At 43.5% G+C, this 18,605-nt stretch overlaps 1 pseudogene; it reads left to right on the top strand.

Moving 5' to 3' along the window:
- The first annotated feature begins 6,232 nt into the window (after positions 1-6,232).
- LOC101613975 lies at positions 6,233-13,046 on the top strand (annotated as a pseudogene).
- Positions 13,047-18,605: the final 5,559 nt, after the last annotated feature.

Genomic DNA, 18,605 nt, shown 5'->3' with positions numbered 1-18,605 from the left:
TCAATTCAACTTAGTGAGGCTACTGTGTTTTAGAAACTATTCTAGACTGAAAATGCAGAAAAAGAAGAACCTATCCCTTCATGAAACTTGTATTCTAGTGAACAAAAGAGAGGGTTTAAAAAAATGGCTTTTATTCTTGCAGAAAGTCAGGGTCATGAGAGAATTTTGGTCCGCGGTTGTAAGCAGAAGCCTCAGTTCTGGATTGAAACAGCTATTTTCTAGTGTAAAATCATAGTGCTCTTCTGTGCCTCAGTCGTGGAAGCACGAGATCAGAGTGGTCCTCTCCACTTGAAGGGCTGTTGTTGTAGTATCCCCAGACCTGTAATGGATATTGTGGGAATTTGAAATAAATGCTTGTTATGTAAAAGCATGGAGATATTGGTGCTGTTTGTTTCTGACTTAGTACACTGAGAATTTGGTGGCCCGCTGAAGGTAACTAACCACCCTTCTAGAGCTCAGGAAAATGTCCCTTTGGCCTTCAGAACAGATCTAGAAAATGGACGCTCACAAAATAGGGGAGAAACATCTGGGACGAAGCTTGGAGATACCAGTTGCGAAAGAGGGCAAGGCAACCCTCCATTCTCTTCCTGGTTCCACTTTCCTTATCCCTAGTCATTCTACTACCTATGCCCTACTACCTCACATTCAAGCATCTCTGTTGATGTTTGCAACGGCTGCCTTTCATTCCTGTCATGAGTGGCAGATTTCAAAGGATGGTTTAGAACTGCCCCTGTCATGTCTTCTGTGGCTTAGGTCTCAGAAAAAATGGTAAGACAACAAAAGCAAATTTTCCTAGATCAGTGTTGCCATTTTGGGTTGAGAAGTTTGGGCAGGAACTCACAACAGGGAAGTTCCAATGGAGAGAGAGAATGGGTGCGTGCCAGGGCCCCTAACCACTGCAAACGAACTCCAGAGGCATATGCCACCTTGTACATCTGGCTTACCTGGGACCTGGAGAATTGAGCCTAGGTCCTTAGGCTTCCCAGGCAAGTGCCTTAACTGCTAAGCCATCTCTCCAGCACATGATTTTTCTTTGGTCGGTTCATATGGTGCATTACATTCATTGCTTTTTTTTAAATTTTTTTTTTTTTTTTAATTTGGGAGCAACAGACAGAGAAAGAGGCAGATAGAGAAAGAAAGAGAGAAGGGGCGCACCAGGGCCTCCAACCACTGCAAACGAACTCCAGACGCATGCGCCCCCTTGTGCATCTGGCTAACGTGGGACCTGGGGAATCGAGCCTCAAACTGGGGTCCTTAGGCTTCACAGGCAAGCACTTAACCGCTAAGCCATCTCTCCAGCCCACATTCATTGATTTTTAAATTTCCAACCAGCCTCACATACTCAAAAATCCTGGTCTAGCTGGGCATGGTGGCGCATGCCTTTAATCCCATCACTTGGGAGGCAGATGTAGGATTGCCATGAGTTCAAGGCCACCCTGAGACTACATAGTGAATTCCAGGTAGGCCTGGGCTAGAGTGAAACCCTACCTCAAAAAAAACCAAAAAAGGGCTGGAGAGATGGCTTAGAAGTTAAGTGCTTGCCTGTGAAGTCTAAGGACCCTGGTTTGAGGCTTGATTCCCCAGTATCCGTGTAAGCCAGATGTGCAAGGTAGCACATGCATCTGGAGTTCGTTTGCAGTGGCAGGAGGCCCTGGCATGCCCGTTCTGTCTCTATCTGCCACCTCCTCTCTCTGTCTGTCTGTCGCTTTCAAATTTAAAAAACAAAAAAAATCCTGGTCATATTTTCTTCCAATTTGCCCCTGGGGTTTCTTTGTTCGTTCTCTGCCAGGCTGGGGCAGTTGGTGTTTACAGTGCCCTTCATAAGATACTTCAGTTAGTTAGTTAGTTAGTTGTGTGTGTGTGTGTGTATGAGAGAGAAAGAGCATGCAAGAGACTATTGCCAGTACAAATGAAGACCAGGTTCTTTTACCACTTTTTGCATCTGGCTTAGATTGGTGGCTTGGGAATTAAACCCAGGCTGGCAGGCTTTGCAAGTAAACGCCTTTAACCACTGAGCCATCTTATCAGCTCAGGATACTTCTTTATCTTGGTGGATTGCCTAATGTCCGATCTATGACCAAGTGTCCTTTTCACAAGAAACTTGTTTTCACTGACGAGCTCTTATGACTCCTATCTAACCTGTGTCCAGTTTATTCTTACCATGAGAGCCACTCTGACTGGAAAAGAAGATAGGTTTGAATATGTTGGTCATGTAATACAGCAAAATGTGAAATAAAAAGCAGTTGTTATTATACATATCTCAAAGAGAAGAAGGCAACATGCCTCACAGAACAAGTTGGAAGTGGAGAACCATCTGAGACATACGTAGTCAACCAGCAAGCAGATACAGGATGACAAAGTGAAGGATCTGTAAGTTTAGGAACCTATTGGGATCCAAGGGATTACCTAGGTAGATGTCTATATGCATGTATGTATGTATATATGTGTATATATATATATATATTTTTTTTTTTTTTTTTTTGAGGTAGGGTCTCACTCCAGCCCAGTCTGACCTGGAATTCACTATGTGAATCAGGGTAGCCTAGAATTCATGGCAATCCTCCCACCTCTGCCTCCAATTGCTGGGATTAAAGGCGTGTGCCACCATGCCTGGCTAAAAATTTTTTTTTCATCTTTTTACCTAAACAAGAGTTAAAGTGTTAACTGTGGCGTGTTTACACAAGTGCTAGCACACTCTAGCAGAAGTTGTATATATGGCAGATACACAACATCGTACTTCAATTTCTCCTGTAAGGTCATGGAAGGCCACCCAGCAGCACAGCAAAGCAAGCACCATTAAGTAATTATCCAGGGAAGTTGACTTAGGAGTGCAGTGCCAGAAAAGTTAAGGCCACACCTGACTTCAGACATGAGCCAGTCAACTTCACAGAAAACCTTAGCCCTTAACACTGGCCATCAGCCTTGCAAACAGATCTGGCTTAAAATATTTTTAATTTTCATTTACTAGAGAGAGAGAGAGAGAGAATGGATACACCAGGGCTTCCAGCCCCTGCAAAGGAACTCCAGACACACGTGCCACCATGTGCGTCTGACTTACATGGGTCCTGGGGAGTTGAACCTGGGTTCTTGGACTTCACAGGCAAGTGTCTTAACTGCTAAGCCATCCCTCTAGCCCATAGGTAGGTTTCTTATGGAAATGCTAGTTGAGTTTATGGCAATCAGCCATTAGTTCCATAGAGGCATGCTGTGACTGAGAGGTGGTTACTGTGCTATAATTGCCTAGTTAAGCAAGGTTATTTCTAGCTGTCTCACAGGTATTCATCACATGGAGCAATTGTATAAGGCATGTGTCTAGACTGACCACACTGAATAAGTGAGAAACTGTATCAAGGGTGACTAAACCCTGCTTTTTTTTGTTTTTATTTTTAGAGGTAAGGTCTCACTCTAGCCCATGCTGACCGGGAATTTATGTAGTCTCAGGCTGGCCTCGAACTCACAGTGGTCCTCCTACCTCTTCTTCCCAAGTGCTGGGGTTAAAGGCGTGCAACACCACACCTGGCCTAAGCCTTACTTTTGCTATGAGAAAATTAAACTTATATTCATGATGGCCACTTAAACAGCATAAAAGAATTAGTTCATTACAATCCCACCTGATAATGGTAGATAGTTCTTATTACATTGTTGGATTTGATGTGATAATTTTTGTTGAGGACTTTTCCATTAGTATTCATGAAAGGTATTAGATGCATATTTTTACATCTTGTAATGTTTCTGTCTAATTTTGGCATTAGGGTAAGGATGCCTTTATAGTTAGAGTTAAGAAGCATGCCCTCTGTCTTCTGGAAGAGATTGTAGAGAGTTGGGATATTTTATTCCTTAAATGGTAGAGTTTACCAGTGAATCCATCTTGTTTTTGTGTTTTCTTCTTTGAAAGGTTATTAAATATTGATCGTTTTTTGCTGTTGTTTTGTTTTGTTGTTCTTTTAAAAAATATTTTATTTGTTTATTTGACAGAGAGAAAGAGGGAAGAAGAGAGAATGAGCATGCCAGGGCTCCAGCCACTGTAAACAAACTCCAGACGTGTGCACCCCCTTGTGCATCTGGCTTATGTGGGTCCTGGGGAATCAAATCTAGGTCCTTTGGCTTTGCACATAAATGCCTTAACTGCTAAGGCATCCCTCCATCCCCTGGTTTTGTTTTGCGAGGTAGGTTATCACTCTAGACCAGGCCAAACCTGGAGTTTACTATGTAGTCTCAGAGTGGCCTTGAACTCATGGTGATCCTCCTACCTTGCCTCCTGAGTGCTGGGATTAAAGGCATGTGCCACCATGCCCAGCCTGATTCAGTTTTTTAAATAAGTACAGGCTTATGGTGGTTTGAATGAAATGTTCCCCATAGGCTTATGTGTCTTTAACACTTGCTCCCCAGCTGGTGGCAATTTGGAAAAGTTGTGGGCCTTCGGGAAATGAAACCTTGCCAGAGGAGATGCCTCTCATGGGGCAGCCTTGGGGGTAAAACAGCCTAGCTCCATGCCCAGGACTTAGACTACATCCTTCCAGCTCAAGTGACAAAATGTGGTGCCCTGATGTCTTGCTCATGCCATGCTTTCCCTACTGTGATGAAAATGCCCTTCAAAACTGTAAGCTGACATAAACCCTTTCCTCCCATAAGCTGCTTCTGGTTGTGGTTTGTCCCAGCAACAAGAAGGTAACTACAATACTTTCTTAAAAAAAAAAAAAAAAAGCATAGTATGCCCTCACTACTATCCCCATTGGTATCAGGTGCCCCTGTCTTTTCATTAAGAAACTCATTTCTTGGCCGGCATATTCATGACCTCATAATGCCTGACACTACCTACACAAGACCATCATAAGAGGAGGAAAAGATCATGACATCAAAATAAGAGAGAGACTGATTGAGATGGGGAAGGGATATGATGGAGAGTGAAGTTTCAAAGGGGAAAGTTGGGGGGGAGTGAAGGTATTACCATGGAATATTTTTTATAATCATGGAAAATGTTAATAAAAATTGAGAAAGATAAAAAAGAAACTCATTTCTGGGCTGGAGAAATGGCTTAGTGGTTAAGACGTTCGCCTGCAAAGCCAAAGGATCACGGTTCAACTTTCCAGGACCCACGTAAGCCAGATGCACAAGGGGGCACATGCATCTGGAGTTCGTTTGCAGTGGTTGGAGGCCCTGGTGTGCCCATTCTCTCTCTCCCCTCCCTCTTTCTCTCTCTCAAATAAATAAATAAAATATATTTTTTAAAAAAGAAACTCATTTCTTGGGGCTGGAGAGATGGTTCAGCAGTTAAAGCCTGCCAGTTTGGGCTTAATTCCCCACTTCCCATGTAATGCCAGATGCACTGAGTGGTATATGGGTCTGGAGTTCATTTGCAGTTGCAAGAGGCCCTGGCATGCCTATTCTTTAACTCTTCAAATACAGAAATTTTGTCTTAGAAGAAAAATATTTCCACCTCTATAGACATCCGGGTGACTAATTCTTTGACCATAGTCCTACATGTATTTTTCACTTTCAGGTGATAGGGTTCATGGTCCTCATTCTAGAATGCTCCTACATAAATAGTGCAACCCGGGAGTGGTGGCGCATGCCTTTAGTCCCAGCACTCGGGAGGCAGAGCTAGGAGGATCGCTGTGAGTTAAGACCACCCTGAGCCTACATAGTGAATTCCAGGTCAGCCTGAGCAAGAGTGAGACCCTACCTCGAAAAACCTAAAATAAATAAATAAATAGTACAAAATGGTCGAAGTATGTTCAGGGCCATTTTAGAAATGGTTGGAAATTCTATCCCTATACCAAGCCAAAACTCATTTTTATTTATTTTGTTTTTTCTTTCTTTCTTTCTTTCTTTTTTTTTTTTGTTTTTCAAGGTAGGGTCTCTCTCTGGCTGACCTTGAATTAACCCTATCATCTCAGGGTGGCCTTGAACTCATGGTGATCATCCTACCTTTGCCTCCCAAGTGCTGGGATTAAAGGCGTGCACTACCATGCCTGGCTAAAACTCATTTTTAAATGAAATTCGAGTCAGCAATTCAGCATTTTTAACACCAAACATTCTAACAATCTGAAGATAGACTACTTCTAACAATGTAGCCATCTGAAGATAGACTAATTAGGTAGTCTTAGGCTGTCCTTGAACTCATGGTGATCCTCCTACCTCTGCCTCCCAAGTGCTGGGATTAAAGGCGTGCACTGCTCATCTCTCAACGGAGTCAGAGGCGTCAAATCATTATCAGGCAGTATGTCATGCACTATTTGCAGAAACCATGGACCTGCACATGTTCCTGACCAAAATTAGGAGCTCAAAAGAGAATCTTAAGAAGATTCAAGAAATGGAAGAGTGATGAATCTAGCACAGACCTGGAGGAACTGAAAAACGCCAACTGGGCAAGATTTTGTGTACAAGTGATGAGGGATTTGTGGAACGGAGTAAAACTTAAGAAAGTCCAACAGCGGCAGTGCAATGCAATGCGTATTGAATACCAGCTCACCCCTTATGAGATGCTAATGGATGATGTTCAGTGCAAAAGATACACCCTGAGAAAAGTGAGGGTAAAAAAAAAAGTGAGGTTAAAAAAGAGTGCTCATGAACACATCCTTGACTTCAGCACATCAAGAGCTCCTTTAAACCCAGCCTCAGCCAGAAAACTGAAGCCAACCCCTCTCCGGCCACGGAGCCTCCATGAGAAATTCAAGTGGAGAGAAAGCTGCAGCCTGTCTCACCCGGAGAGATTCGACGGAGCAGATTAGATGTCACTCCGGAATCTCCAAAGAATGTTGAAGAATTATGTCCGCTGAATGGAGGTTTAGCATCTCAGGCCAAAGAAAGCAGTTTGAGTGCCACCCAACAGGTACCTATGCAGCAAAGAAGCTTCTCAAAGCCCCAACGCTGGCTGATGAGGAAGCTGCACAAGTCAACCAGCAGCAGCAGTGTGCCTCCCTCCTTCCTTGAGGAGCCAGCACTGGAGGCTGTGTGTTCCAGGAAACAGCCTCCAAAATCCTTGCCCAGTCCACCAACACCACAGCCAGAGAGACGGCAGTCACTCCAGAGATGTCACTCCATTGAGAAGGAGATGCCTACAAATGTGAGGCCGTTTCTCCCACCATCCAGGCAGAACTCCCGCTTTCTTGAGGCCTTCTGCTACCCAGGGGAATGCCTCGCTCCCACTGTGGAGGAAGTTATGCTCATCCACCAGGTCCTGGGGAAGGCAGAGCTGGAAACGTACCAACAACAGACGGATGTCTGCACAGCTCCCAAGAAAGGAAAACTCTGCTTCTGTTGCCGAACACGGAGGTTTTCCTTCTTCACCTGGTCCTACACCTGTCAGTTCTGTAAGAGGCCCATGTGCTCACAGTGCTGCAAAAAGATGCAGCTGCCATCCAAGCCACATTCTACTCTACCTATCTGTTCACTGGGACTTCTGCCTTGCAAAGAGGGGAAAGTAAAAGATCTGAAAAGCCCTCCACTGGTCACTGCCGGCCCTTCGGAGCATTGCCAGGTTTTCCTCCAAGTCTAAGTCTGTGGACAAGTCAGATGAAGAACTCCAGTTTCCCACAGAGTTCATGGAGGACTGGAGCACGATGGAGGTGGGTGTAGACTGCAAAAAGCTCATTTCAGAAATCATCAACTCAAGCTGGCGCAGCCCGGTGTTGGCCAACAAAAGAGCTCGGTTGAAAAGGAAGACACAGGAGCTGGAGAGATGGCTTAGCTGTTAAGCACTTGCCTGTGAAGCCTAAGGACCCCGGTTCGAGGCTCAGTTCCCCAGGACCCACATTAGCCAGATGTACAAGGGGGCGCACACATCTGGAGTTCGTTTGCAGTGGCTGGAGGACCTGGTGCGCCCATTCTCTCTCTGTGTCTCTCTGCCTCTTTCTCTCTCTGTCACTTTCAAATAAATAAATAAAAATAAACAAAAGAATAAAAAAAAAAAGAAAAGGAAAACACAACCTTTCTACATGCCCTTGTGAAAGGACTGTCAATGAGATCTGAGCCTCTGTGTCCAGAGGCGACCTTCCTCCAGCAGTGCTGTGGGACCACCTCGAGATCCTTCCTGTAGTTTCAGTTACTAGGTTTCAGTTCACAGTAGGTCGGACTTCTGCTACATCACCTTGTAGCACCAACTGAATGCTGTGTTCATATCGATTGATGTCATGTGATTATGACAGGTCCACCTGTTGCTCATTTGCACCCAGAAAGGACAACAGTCTCAAAGTCGTTTGGGGTGTGTAGATGGGAAGTTGGAAGCTCTTTAGTTCAGGTTCTCAATCCTCAAATATTTCCTGGCTAAGGCAGAAAGCTTGTGTGGGAAGTCAGGCTGACAGAGATGTTGATGTTAGCACAATTCCAAACAGTAAGTCATGTTGGCATTCCACATGACAGTATTCCTGTCTCCTATACATAGTGCCCAGCGCTCTGCCACTCTGGCTCCCTGAGGTGGGCCAGGCTGGCTGTCTTCTCACAGCACAAAAAGTAAAAGGACTTGCTGATCCTCTCCACTTGCATCTCAAATTGTTGTTGCTCTGAGGGCTGGAGAGATAGCTTAGTGGTTAAGCACTTGCCTGTGAAGCCTAAGGACCCAGGTTCAAGGTTCGATTCCCAGGACCCAAGTTAACCAGATGCACAAGGGGGCGCACGCGTCTGGAGTTTGTTTGCAGTGGCTGGAAGCCCTGGCGCGCCCATTCTCTCTCTCAGCCTCTTTCTCTGTCACTCTCAAATATATCAATAAATAAACAAAAATGATTAAAAGTTATTGTTGCTCTGAGATACAAATTGCATAAGGGCTTCTGACCGCGTTCTAGTGCGAAGCACTTGGGTAAGCCGCACAGTGCACGGGTGGCCGCTTCCTCTGAGCTGCTGGGTCTGCCCAGGCACCATGAGTCAGTATCTCCTAAGCTGGTTCCAGCCCTTCCATCCTTGATCATGATTGTATTATGGTTACAGAAAGTTCTGTGATGGATGTCTGAGACTTAAAATTTTGTGGGAGTTTGAGGACAAAGACAGTCTAAGATTTCATCAGGCAGCTAAGTGTATTTTGGTTAACTGTAATGCGTTGTGATAGCAGAGGGTACCAGCATCAAATGAGCCAGAGTGTACACATTTTCAGCTACATTTTTCACACTTCACAGTGCAACCATCATGACTAAATTAAGCCACAATTTGGTACCTAGGTCTCAAACTGAAATTGATTTTTATAAGTGAATTTTAAAAGAAAAGATATCTGACTCCTCAAATATTATAAGAAAATTAACCTGCTGACAGGCAAAAGTTTTGGGTACCTTTTGCACTAGTTTTCCTTGGAAGTGAGTTGCATTATAGGTTGGGTTTCTGGTGAAAGGGAGATTGGCAGATAGTAGCATGCACCTCAAAATCCTCAGCTCCTGAGCTCCATACCAAGGCTACCCTTGATGAGCTTAGAAATAACCAACCAAGCTGGGCGTGGTGGTGCACGCCTTTAATCCCAGCACTCGGGAGACAGAGGTAGGAGGATTGCTGTGAGTTTGAGGCCACCCTGAGACTACACAGTGAATTCCAGGTCAGCCTGGGCTACAGTGAGACCCTACCTCAAAAAAAAAGAAAAAAAAAAAAGAAATAACCAATCAATCAAATCACCATCATTGTTAACAAGCCAGTTAATACTGTGCAAGATGATTTTCTAAAAGCTTTATAATGCCCTTGTAGTCAGCACTGACAGCTCCATGTAATAAAAGGTATGAGAGTCACATTTCATTCCACATAAAAATATAGTGACATTTCCACACTAATAGTGATACCTCAGAACCATTCCAGTAGTAGTTTTAAATGCATTAGAATTTACTTTGTACATGGCTTTAAATTATTTATGAAACAAACTCTACCAATTGACCGAAATAGTGCATCTTAATAGTTTATCTGTATTGCATGTAAAGTGGGCCACCAGAAAACCCTGGTAAGACTCTGTGTTTCAGTCTCTTTTTTTTTTTTCAGTTTTTTTTTTTTTTTTTTTTTTTTTTTTTTTTTAAGGAGTAAGAGAGAAAGAAAGAAAAAAGAACTTTTCTTTCAGTTATTTTTAAAAACTATTGATTAAGACCTTTAAATTTGTCACTGGGTGAAAACTTTCCTTGAGAATATCTGAACTTGCCAGACACTGTACAATTAAGTAGGTTCCAGTTGCTATGATCGCCCCAGGCAGGAGCTTCTAAAATAGCCATGAAGAAGGGGACAAGGGAGGAGAAATAGATGGTCCCTGTGTAGGTTGATAAGCACCTAGGGTAATGTGCTTCCTAAAATAGTGACTAATTACTCTTTGACTTCCAAAATAAGACAGTCCTGAAAATGAGAATTTTGTTCACATTCACAGACCAATTATCTACTAACCCCCGTTTCTTTTTTTTTTCTAATATTTTTTTTAAATTTTATTTATTTGAGAGCGACAGACACAGAGAGAAAGACAGGTAGAGGGGGAGAGAGAGAATGGGAGCGCCAGGGCTTCCAGCCTCTGCAAACGAACTCCAGACGCGTGCGCCCCCTTGTGCAGCTGGCTAACGTGGGACCTGGGGAACCGAGCCTCGAACCAGGGTCCTTAGGCTTCACAGGCAAGCGCTTAACCGCTATGCCATCTCTCCAGCCCTAACCCCCGTTTCTTTTACCTCACTTCTTCAGCTTTATGGTGTTAGACACAATAACTTGGGCTTTATGACCACTTCTTGCAGAATGTATAAGTCATTCAACAACATTATCTGGTGTTTTAAAGAATGGTGTGTCCAATGAAACAGTTTGTCCAGGCAAACTGCTTAAGCCCAGCATTTGGGAGGCAGAGGTAAGATCACTATTAGTTTGGCACAATCCTGGCTGGGGCTACAGAGTGAGTTCTAGATCAGCCTGGGATAGAGTGAGACCCTGCCTCAGGGGGAAAAAAAAGAAACGGTTTGTAGAAAGTGATGTTAAGAAAAAGCACAGCTGGGTGTGGTGGTTCATGCCTTAAATCCCAGCAGAGGCAGAGGTAGGAGGATCACCGTGAGTTCGCGGCCACCCTGAGACTACATAGTGAATTCCAGGTCAGCCTGGGCTAGAGTGAGACTCTACCTCAAAAAACCAAAAGAAAAAAAAAAAAAAAGAAAGAAAAAAAGAAAAGGTAGTAGGCAAGGTTAAAATGGTAGAAATAAAATTAACATGTTTGGGGTTAGATTTATGTTAACCCTCCTTTAACGCTTGCACTGTTAGCTTATTTCCATAGGTTAATCCACTAAGAGCTTGCGTAGCTTGCTTTTTAAGTCTGTAGCATAAACCACCTTCAGTCAGAGCTTCCTGTTCCCCATCCACACTAATCTCCCGGCGCAATGCCCCTCTTTGACCTGACGTCCTGCCGTCTGCCTCGTACTCCCAGCCCAATAGCAACTGGGCTGTGTGGCTGGCTCAGTGGACATCTGATGCATCTTGAACATGTGCGCACATCTGGATGGTTGTCCCTCCTCCCAACTCCCTCCAGATGTGAGCACCAGTTCTCTTGTCCCATAGGCCATAAGGTCACACTGTAGGGAAATCTGTTTCCCTTCAGTGGCTTCACTTTCTGTCAGAGTATGTAAGAATGCTTGTAAATACTGTAATCTATTCATTAACGTTTGAAAGACATCCAGTGAACACTGGGAGTTAACTCTTCTGAAGCAGGTAAAACAATTAAATAACTGATATGTACATGGACTTCATGATTAACTAAATTTCAAGATTTAGGCCTTTCAGATGAAATCAGGAAGTTGTTATGCAGGGGTTTAAAATCACCTGTTTAAAAGAGATATGTGCCAGGTGTGGTGGCGCACGCCTTTAATCCCAGCACTTGGGAGGCAGAGGTAGGAGGATTGCTGTGAGTTCGAGGCCACCCTGAGACTCCATAGTGAATTCCAGGTCAGCCTGGGCTAGAGTGAGACCCTACTTCGAAAAAACAAAAACAAACAAACAAAGAAAAAAAACCTGTGATACCATCACGAACTCATACCATGACATTTTTAAGGTATTTATTTTTCTAACTATACTAATAAATAAAAGATGACTTTTAGGCATCATGTAGGAAACAGAAGCTTTCAGTTACGTTGCTATTTGCTAAGCAAAGCAACAGAAAACTTTGAACATGTAAAACCATTGAAGGGCCATGAAGAAACGTGTGCTGACTGGGTTTTGACCTGGTTACCCGTGCGCAAAATGACTGAGAGCATTGCTCACATTCAGAGTGACATGGTGGTACTAAGTGTGTTCCATTAAAGTATTGTATTTTGAAATTTATATAGGAAAAAAATAAGATAGACTAATTAGATCCATGCTGAGGAATGATGGTGGGAAAATGTAAAAAGTTTTTTTTTCTGTGACTAAATCATTCTATTTCTACAAGAGCAGAAAACTCTGTAGATAGAATTTTAAGTAACTGCAGTTCATAAATGCAGCTGTCTCAACTCTGACTACTGTTTCAGACAGTGTTCATTGGTGTGGCACGGTGACAGCCCGCATAGCGCACAGCGCCAAGTACGTGGACCGTGTTTTCAGAACCAAGGCTGCAGCAGAGCCACACAATGCAGACAGGTAAGCGCTGCCAGAAATGCCTAGGATTTATTATGCATTGGACTTCGAACTGAGTTTTGGTTGTTGCATCTTTAAAAACTTTCTGTTGCTGGATGTGGTGGCCCACGCCTTTAATCCTAGCACTCAGGAGGCTGATGAGTTCAAGGGCAGCCTGAGACTACATAGCAAATTCCAGGTCAGTGTGGGATAAAGTGAGACCCTATTAAAAAAAAAAAAAAAAAAAAACAACACTTATTGTTGCTGTATTTTTTGCATGACCTTCATATTCAGTTACATGAGGAATCTAGGGGTAGACAGTGGCTGTGGTTTGGCCCTGTGACCTTCAACTGTTGTCTTCTAGACTTTCACTGGAAATTCTAGAACAAATACAGTGCTTGCTGGATGATACACATAACCCAATAACCACTGACAGTCCTCTGGAAACTAAGGTCGGTGTGAGCTTTACTATGACGCCAACATCATCAAAAGAAGAGGAGAAGGATAGAAATTTCATCTTTAGTGACACCATTGAGCTGTAGGAACAAGCATCAATCATCTGCGGTCTACATCTTCCCTGGACTTCCCAGTTTACGTGCACAAATCTGTGTATTTATTGTTGAAGCTGATGTGACCTGGACTTTCTGTTCATTACAACTGAAAGAACCCAAAAGTACACAAACTAATAACTTCCTTAAAATGGAAATTATTTGTTGTGAGGAAGTTTGTTTGCTTTGCAGTGTTTTAAGGCAAACATCAGGCATCAGTTTTCCCCATAAATGGTTTAGCTTGTAAGAGAGAGATTGTTCCTGACAATCTCTGCTCTCAGCTGTCTTTGAGAAAGTTCTAACTCAGCAGAGCTCTCTCTCCCACAGGTCCCACAGGGGCAAGGCTGAGAACAAAAGAGCTGCCTTTCTGTCCCCCAGAGGACAACCACGCTTGACTTGTAACTTCTCAAGATGGCTCTGTAAGGGCCCTTGTTGGCCTCCCGCCTGGAGTTGCTTAGGAGAACACCAGGGCATTGCAAATGCTCAGACTGAGGTTGGTCCAGAAGGGACATTAGCCGCCTATAATGATGACTAGAGCAACTTATTAGTAACTTGAAACTACATGGTCTATTGTTTCACTTTTAATGAGCCCCAGAGGCATTCATTAAGAGTTCAGTGGCATGGGTTAATTGTTGATTTTCTGGAAAGCCTAAAGAACAAAATAATTAAAATAATCACCCTTCCCTGTGCTGCGGAGCAATTTCCCATAGCTGCTCATGATTTCAAAATAATTTCTCATTTACCTCCTGCATTGACTTTAAGTATCTTTTCTTAAATAATGTGTGGATATTTGAAACACTGGAACTTCATTGTGATCCACTCTATGTGTTGATTTACTCATTCAATGTGCAGAAAATATTTAATTGAACACTTTTATGTGCTAGACATTGCTTCAGCTTCTAGGATTTTATGTTTGCTAATACTGTCAATTTTGAGGGAGAGTTGAAATGTTTTTATTTATTTATTTGAAAGAATGGAAGAATGGGTGCACCAGGTTCTCTTGCCATTCACTACAAACAACTCCAGACACATGCTCCACATTGTACATCTGGCTTTATGTGGGTGCTGGGGAATAGAACCTTGGTCTGCAGGCTTCACAAGAAAGCTTTTCAACCATTGAGCATTTCCCCTGACCTGGATTTTTTTTAAAATAGAAATCACTTTTTTGGGTTCATTTTTATTTATTTATTTGAGAGTGACAGAGAGAGAAGGAGACAGATAGAGAGAAAGAGAAAGAGAGAGAGAATGGGCGCATCATAGCCTCCAGCCACTGCAAACGAACTTCAGATGCGTGCGCCCCCTTGTGCATCTTGCTAACTTGGGTCCTGGAGAATCGAGCCTCGAACTGGGATCCTTAGGCTTCACAGGCAAGAGCTTAACTGCTAAGCCATCTCTCCAACCCCCACCCTGGATTTTTATGGTGTTTTTTTTCTTCTGAATAAATTTGAATTTAATAAACAATTTGAGTAACTTTTGTATCACTTTCATTTGGCTAACAGGCTTTGCTTGGTCAGTTTCTTTTTTTAGTGAAAGAGCGCAAGAGAGAGAGAATTGGTGTGCCAGGGCCTTAGCCACTGCAACTGAACTCCAGATGCATGTGCCACCTTGTGAGCATGTGTGCATGCATCACCTTGGGCATCTGACTTATGTGGGATCTGGAGAGATGAACATGGGTGCTTAGGCTTCACAGGCAAGTGCCTTGACCACTAAGCCATCTCTCCAGCCCCAGTTTCTTTTTATTTATTTACAGGAAAGAGGAGAATATGCCAGGGAGGATGCCAGGGCCTCTTGCCACCGCAAACATACTCTAGATACATAACACCACTTTGTGCCATTTGCCTTTATGTGGATACTGAGGACTTACCTTATCTTTAGTTTCCATTCACCAAAACTGTAGCAGGAAAAATAATCTCTCTTCAATTTCCCATAATGTATATTTTTAAAAATATTTATTTATTTATTTATTTATTTGAGAGAGAAAAAGGCAGAGAGAGAGAAAGAGAAATGGGAGCTCCAGGGCCTCCAGCCACTGCAAATGAAATTCGGATGCATGTGCCCCCTTGTGCATCTGGCTTATGTGGGTCCTAGAGAATCACACCGAGATCCTTTGGCTTTGCAGGCAAGCGCCTTAACCACTAAGCCTTTTCTCCAGCCCTGTATATTATTTTTTAATAGATGCAATTGACTTGGCTTAGATTATGTACTCTTTGAAAGTGGACATTAAATACTGATGTTTGGGAGTCATCTCAAAATATTTACTAAGATTTTTTAAAATCTTGTAGGTTCAGATACAGACAATGAGATCATGAAATTCTTAAGAAGACATAGAGACACAAAGCAACCTTCTAAGAAACTTGTAGGCCCTTCAGTACATAAGTACTTAGTCATGTATCCCTTGCCAATGGGGGCTCACTCTAATAAATGCATCCTTAGGTCCTTGTCGTTGTGTGAATATCATTAAGTATACTTAGATAGAATTGGTTTCAGTGCCATTACGTAGTATAATCTCATGGGATCACAGTCATGCCTCTTGTTGGCAAAAGGGTCGGGCTGGAGAGATGGCTTAGCAGTTAGGTGCTTGCCTGTGAAGCCTAAGGACCCCAGTTCGAGACTCGATTCCCCAGGACCCACATAAGCCAGATGCACAAGGTGGTGCATGCAGCTGGAGTTTGTTTGCAGTGGCTGGAGGCCTTGGCGTGCCCATTCTCTATCTATCTGCCTCTTTTTCTCTGTCTGTCACTCTCAAATAATTAATTAAAAACGTGTCACTAGTGTGTTCTGTGTGATGATTTAAGTGTGTTCTTTCTAAAATTCAGGTGTAGGGCTGAAGAGATGGCTTAGCGGTTCAGCGCTTGCCTGTGAAGCCTAAGGACCCCAGTTTGAGGCTCGATTCCCCAGGACCCACATTATCCAGATGCACAAGGGGGCCCATGCATCTGTATTTCGTTTGCAGTGGAAGCCCTGTCACACCCATTCTCTCTCTCTCTCTCTCTCTGCCTCTTTCTGTCTGTCACTCTCAAATAAATAATTAAAAATAAACAAAATTTTTAAAATTCAGGTGTAGCTGGTGTGATCATACTAAGAGGAAAGGGCTAGTCAGAAATAATTAGGCCATGAAGCTTCAAGGGCTGGGGAAATAGCTTAGCTATTAAGGCATTTGCCTGTGAAGCCTAAGGACCCTGGTTTGATTCCCCAGGACTCACGTAAGCCAGATGCACAAGGGGGCATATGCATCTGGAGTTTGTTTGTAGTGGCTGGAGGCCCTGGGACACCCAGTCTCTCTTTCTCTTTACCTGCCTCTCCCCCTCTCTCTCAAATAAATAAATAAAAAGCAAAGCTTCAAGAAAATAGGGCTGGAGAGATGGCTTAGCAGTAAAGGAGCCTGCTTATGAAGCCGAAAGACCCAGGTTTGGTTCCCCAGTACCCCAGTAAGCCAGACACAAGGTGACATATGCATCTAGAGTCTATTTGCAGTGGCTGGAGGCACTGGTGCTTCCATTCTCTCCCTCCCCTCTCTCTCTCTCTCTCTCTCTCTCTCTCTCTCTCTCTCTCTCTCTCTCGCAAATAAGTAAATAAAAATGTTCTGTTTCGTTTTTAAAAGAGAAGCTTCATGGTGTCATCGACCGTCTTTCCCTTCCACCACATGAGGGTGCAGTGTTCATTCCCTCTGGAAGACACAGCTGCCAGGTGTTGTCTTGGAAGTAGGAGCTCTCAAGACAACTGAGCCTGCCTGTACCTTCACCACCTTCCTCTTGTGCTGTTTGACCTCCTGTGTGCCTGGTACTGTTGTAGTTACCTTCTCATTGCTAGGATAAAATACCTGCCCAAAAGCAGATGATGGGGAGGAAAGGATATATTATTTTTTGGCTTACAGTCTCTGGTGGAAGCTTCATGATGGTAGGAGAAAGCATGGCACAAGAAGAAGCTGGATATCACGTCTACCACATCGGGTAGAAAATAGCAAGAAAGTGAGTTGTAGCAGTTAAGGCACTTGCCTGCAAAGCCTAAGAACCCAGGTTCGAATCCGCAATGCTCACGTAAGCCAGATGCACATGGTGGCTCATACATCTGGTGTTCATTAGCAGTGGTTGGATGCCCTGGGGTGCATATGCTGTCTCTATTTCTTTGTCTCTCTCCCTCAAATAAATAAATAAAATATTTTAATTGAAGAAAGTGAGTGAAACTGACACTGGCAAGCTAGGAGCTAATAAACCTCAAGGCCCACCCCAGCAACACACCACCTCTTTCAAGACTCTACCTCCCAAGTCACCATAAGCTGGAACCTAAGCATTTAGAGCACAGGAGTTCATGAGGGACATTTGATTCAAACCACCACAGGTACTGAACTCACTTTCTTCTTCTCCCCAGCCTGTTAATGTTCTCCCTTCTGCATCACATATCTGGTTAGTGGCACAGTATGAATGGCTATTTCTCCCTCACCTCATTCGTCTCCTCCTACAGGGCTTCCAGAATTCTTGTTGCATCCTAGCTCATCACAGCATAGCCCAGAGTTACAACACTGCAAGGCTCCCTATTACTTACAGAATTATTTCCGACAGAAGCAGGGGTATCCAGAAGGCCCCCAGTGGTAGGGACACCCATGGTGTTCAGAGAGCCATTCCCTTGAGGCCAGATTGTGATACGGCTTTGACTGTAGTTCCTGTTTCATGTGTTTGTTTGTCCATGCATCTTTTCCAATCCAGTCTTCCATTAGCAAGAAAATATCTATTCTTTGGTATTGGTTGCTTTCTTGCTACTGTGACAAAATACACAACCAGAAGCAGCTTAGGAGATGAGTGGGTTTACTCTGGCTTATGGTTCCAGAGAGTAAAGTCCACTACAGCAGGAAAGCACAGCAGGAGCAGGAAACCAGCATCACATGATTACATGAGCAGGGGGGAAGTAGAGAACAGCAAGCAGGACTCTGCTGGCTAGCTTTCCCAGTGCTGAAAGGTGTTAGGAAGGCTGTGGGAGGAGAAAATCCATCTATAATATTTTTTTTTTTCCCAGCAGTGGATCCTGCAAGCTACACAACTCACTAGGCAAGTAAGATATGGCCACTGTTACAATAGTGAAATGACTATTATGAGGGTTCTTTCATAAATGAAAGAATAAGTACAATAAATCGAAACAAAGTACTGGGATTGGAGAAATGGCTTAGTGGCTAAGGCACTTGCCTGCTAAGCCTAAGGACCCATGTTCTATTCTCCAGATCCCATGAAAGCCAGACAAACAAAATTGAAGCAAGTGCAAGGTCACACATGCCCACTAGGTGGTACAAGGGTCTGGAGATTGATTTCAGTGGCTGAGGCTCTGGTGCACCAATTCTCTCTCTGTCTTTCTAAAATTAAAAAAAAAATAGCAAAGTACTGATACATGCTACATCCTGAATAAGTCCTGAAAATGTTATGCCCAACAAAAAGAGCTAACACAAAAGACCATTTACTCTACAGATTAGTTTATAGGAAGCTGAAGTGATCCTGCCACTGTTTTTCATACTTCCTATAAATTAGTTTGTCAAATGGCAGGCTGGAGTAAACGTTCCCCTGTCTA

This window comes from Jaculus jaculus, chromosome 11 (assembly GCF_020740685.1).
Source record: "Jaculus jaculus isolate mJacJac1 chromosome 11, mJacJac1.mat.Y.cur, whole genome shotgun sequence".
Lineage (NCBI taxonomy): Eukaryota > Metazoa > Chordata > Mammalia > Rodentia > Dipodidae > Jaculus > Jaculus jaculus.
This window is presented reverse-complemented; position numbering and strand designations above follow the sequence as displayed.